Raw genomic sequence first — 4,422 nt, 5'->3', positions numbered from 1 at the left:
TTGCAATTCACCATTCATCACCAAAACCATAGAAAACAAAGAGGTGATATTCACAACTCCATCCAAGTGAATAATTAGTGATAAACATTTCCAGACTATAATCTAGAAGTTTTGAGTTTGAGATAATGATTTATGCATGCATGAATGATCACAACAAACTTAGCTAATGACTCCTGAATTGCCACTATTTATCTATAACCTACTACCTGGTAAAAATTTTGTGATGAAATTTTGATCTTCAGTTTAAGATACTTTATTAAAAATGAATTGTTAAAAATATAAATATAGCAATGCATGTGTGAAATTATGATCTGCTTGTTGGATGAATTTATGTTGCAGAAACAAAACAGAAGAGCAGACTATTTCCTAAACAGCTACCATTTGCCAATGTGTTTAATTATTGCATAATACTTTAAATGATATTTTTACATTTCTTCTTCTTATGATTTTTTTATCTCTTCTTAAGTAAAGTTCATCCCACAAAGCCATAATGCATTAATTCATGACTCTGTGCTACTTGACAAATCTCATCCAGTCCTTGGTGATTTATGCATGCAAATATACATGTAGTATGCCTACATACTACTGCGAAGTCATGTTAAGTTAGTGGGTATAGCAAGATGAACTAGGAGAACCCATATCTAGAAATCAGTTTACTAGGCAGTGATAAATAGCTGGGTTAATAATAAGACAACAGATTCCAACTAGCATTTGAGGACTGTGGTATAATTAAACAAAACAAAACAAAACAAAAATAGCTAAAGTCCTTGTCTTATATGCACCAGGATTCCAAGTGGGTGTCAGTTTATGTCCCAGATGTCCCATTTTCCCTCCAGCTACCAGCTTGTCACATGGGAAAGCAGTAGAGGATGACCTAAAGACTTGGGGCCCTGCACCCGCTTGGGAGACCCAGAAGAAGCTTCTTGCTCCTGGCTACCAGTTGGCTCAGCTCTGGCTGTTGTGGCTGGGGAGTGAACCAGCAGATGGAAGATCTTTCTGTCTCTCCTTCTTTCTGTAAACCTGTCTTTCCAATAAAATAAATAAATCTTTAAACAAAACAAAACAAAAATTTTGACTGGGCTTTGAGATTTCATACTGAAAGGGATTAAAAACATATAGAAGGGACATTCTTCAGAAGTATAAAGGATATGTGTAACAAACAGTCAATATCACACTAAATAGGGAAAAACTGGAAGCATTTCCCTCAGATCTGGAACAAGACAAGGATAACTATTTTAGCCATTTTATTCAATATTGTGCTCAAAATTTCAGCAAAAGCAATTAGCAAGGAAAAAGAAAAAATGCAAATGCTCCACCTCAAAGCTGTTAGAATTCATACACCAATTTAGTAAATTGCAGGTCACAAAACAAACTTAAAAATGAATGGTTTTTTATGTACTGATAGGGAACTCACAAATAAAGAAATCCATTCTCAAGAGCCACAAAATTAAATATATAGGAATAAATTAAGGAAAGGAAAGATGCACAGAGAGGAGGAGAGACAGACTGGAAGATCTTCCATCCACTGTTTCATTCCCCAAGTGATCGCAATGGACAGAGTTGAACCAATTTGAAGACAGGAGCCAGGAGCCTCTTTCAGGTCTCCCATGTACGTGTAGGATCCCAAGGCTTTGGGCCGTCCTCAACTGCTTTCCTAGGCCACAAGCAGGGAGCTGGATGGGAAGCAAGACTACCGGGATTAGAACTGTCACCCATATGGTGACATATCCCACAGCTCAATCAAGGAGAGGACTTAGGCAGGTAGGCTACCACGCCAGCCCCCTGCCCATAGCTTATTTTAAAATGTAAATTCAAGTTTATTTTGCACATTTGTTTTATTCCTCTTCATTTGGGTTACATGCAATGTTGTTATTATGTATAATAACATGCCTTAAGGACTGGAGACATTCTCATAAATTCTGCATTTGATACACCATAACTGCAGGTATCTACCAGCTTTGAGGTCCTGTCCCCCCCACTATTGAGATTTCTTCCAAAACAGTAACAGGGTTAGTCCTTAACAACTCCTTGATTAGCTAAATATCAAGATTTCTGTGATAACTCATTATCTTGATAATTTTAAAAATCTACATGATCTTTCCTTTCTTTGAATGTTGAATATTTAATGAAAAACCCAATGTTTCTAGAATCATTTTTGAAAAACTATCTTAAAACTTTCTCCTCTTAAGTGAAAACTGATTGTGTGACAAGCATTGTATCATGTAACATAGTAATTTTAAACACATATTGTATTTAAAGAAAACACACTTCTACATGAAATTTAGCTAATTTCTATACTTCACATTTTTATATACATATTAGCTTTTATTCCTTTTTATTTTTCTTCAAGTGAATTTTTCCCTTCTAGAAAAATTACATTATTTAGATGATTTGTCATGGAAATATATATTAACCACTGGAAACAAAATTATTTCTTATTTCCTAGCATAGAATTTCCTAACATGAAATCAGTCATTTCAGAAATATCCTCACTTATATACATTTGTAATGTTTAGTCAAATAGAGCTTTATTCAGTAGCAGGTTTACACATATCCATAGCTCAACTTGAAGCGATGTATACTGGCTCACTCACTAAGCCTCATTCTCACCTCTCCAGATTCAGACACATATTCTTCGTTGTCAGCCTATTCTCACTTCCCTGGACTTTCACAGCAATATCACAACTGTTGTTACTCACTACACTTGCTGACCGTAAGACCTGTTTTCTAATACTCTTCCTAACTATTGCCCCTAACCAGCACTCCTAACAAAATGGTATTTTTAATGTCAAGTTATGTTTTTTGTATTTTCAAAGAATGTTACACTTATATAATCTCCATTATGTCTCAAATTGGGAAATCAAAGAAAATAAGTTTGGTGATCAGGGAACGAGTGCTATAATGGATAATTTTAAGGTTGATCCGATTAGCTGGTAAATCAACTACAATTCAGGAGATTTTATTAATAAAGTAATTTGAAAGGACCAGAATATTAGCACAGTGGATTAAACCACTGCTTTGTGACTCCAGCATTTGTTGTAGATGTCAACAGGATACCTAACTATCCCACTCATGGCCCAGCTCGCTGCTACTAATGTGCCTGGTAAATGCAAAACTGGATGAGGGACTGAGTGTTTTGTCCCCTGCCATCCACATGGGAGGCCAAAAAGAAATTTCAAGCTCCTGGCTTAGCCTGAACCAACTTAAGCTGGTGTGGGCATTTCAGAAGGAAATCAATGGATGAATTTTTTTTTTATTCATTGATTACATTGTATTATGTGATACAGTTTCGTTGGAACTGGGAATCACCCCACCCCTTCCCCCGCCCTCCCCAACAGAGTAACACCGCCCAATGTGGGGCTTGAACCCACGACCCTGGGAGTAAGAGTCCCATGCTCTACCGACTGAGCTAGCCAGGCAGTTGAAATATTTTCTCTGTGTATATGTGTATTTCTCTGTGTGTGTGTTTATTCTTTGTAACCCTTTGAAACAAATAAAATGTACTTAAAAAAAAACAAACTTTGAAAAAAGAAATGAGATTATAGGGAAGCAGTGATCTTGAAATGAGTCATAATAAGACAGCATATAATAAAAAAAAATCAGTTGGTTCACCATCTTACTTTTTAGGACCACATTTGTTCTTTGAATTAAGTTGCCATAAGTTATTTTATAGCTAGCAACATGAAAATTAAAACTAGTCCTAGTGTTTCTTAAGAAAAACTATTTTTGCTGTGTTTCTTTCCAAAGCCGTTGTATGTCTTTTCATTTTGCTTGGTGTTCTTTTCTGTTATAATACCAAGCACTAAATCTACCCTATATCATTAGCATCTCATTTCTTACAGAAAAGTGCCAAGAATCCACAGGGATATGTTTCATTCAATATTCTCATGAAGAAATGAATCAGTCAAAAATGAATATGCCAAAATTTTCAAAATACTTTGGTGAAACTTATTCTGGCTATTCTGTAGACAACAAGTTAGTTTGGTGCCACTATCAACATAAAATATGATTTCTTAGAAGAAATTATCAAACTCAAGATGATGACAATCAATTGGGAAGGTGATATAACATTCTTTGAAAATATAAAAAACATAATTTGACATTAGAAATATGTCCCAACCTGCAGGACATGACGCTCAAACCCTGAGGGTGGACTGGGAATGCCGGGCTGGTAGCCCCGGGCTGCTGGCCCAAGAAACACACGGACACTCGTACTTGGTGGAAAAGAGTGCCCCTCTCTTTATTTTTCTCCTCATATATATACCTTCTTCTCTAGGGGAGGAGGGAAAGGGGAGGAGTTTCCTGGAAGTAATTATCTTCACTGAAGCAGGGAAGGAACTAATCATCTATATTGAAAAGAGGGAACAGGAACAAGGGTGGAGGTTCTATTCCACTTACTTTACACAGGATGTTCTGGCCTAA

The 4,422-nt window shown here is 36.2% G+C and overlaps 1 non-coding gene across 1 annotated transcript; it reads right to left on the bottom strand.

Moving 5' to 3' along the window:
• Positions 1-3,346: 3,346 nt before the first annotated feature.
• Positions 3,347-3,419, bottom strand: TRNAK-CUU (transfer RNA lysine (anticodon CUU)). Its single transcript has one exon. It is a non-coding gene; the product is annotated as a tRNA-Lys (tRNA).
• Between the last annotated feature and the right edge of the window lie 1,003 nt (positions 3,420-4,422).

The sequence above is a fragment of the Ochotona princeps genome, chromosome 7, assembly GCF_030435755.1.
Source record: "Ochotona princeps isolate mOchPri1 chromosome 7, mOchPri1.hap1, whole genome shotgun sequence".
Lineage (NCBI taxonomy): Eukaryota > Metazoa > Chordata > Mammalia > Lagomorpha > Ochotonidae > Ochotona > Ochotona princeps.
This window is presented reverse-complemented; position numbering and strand designations above follow the sequence as displayed.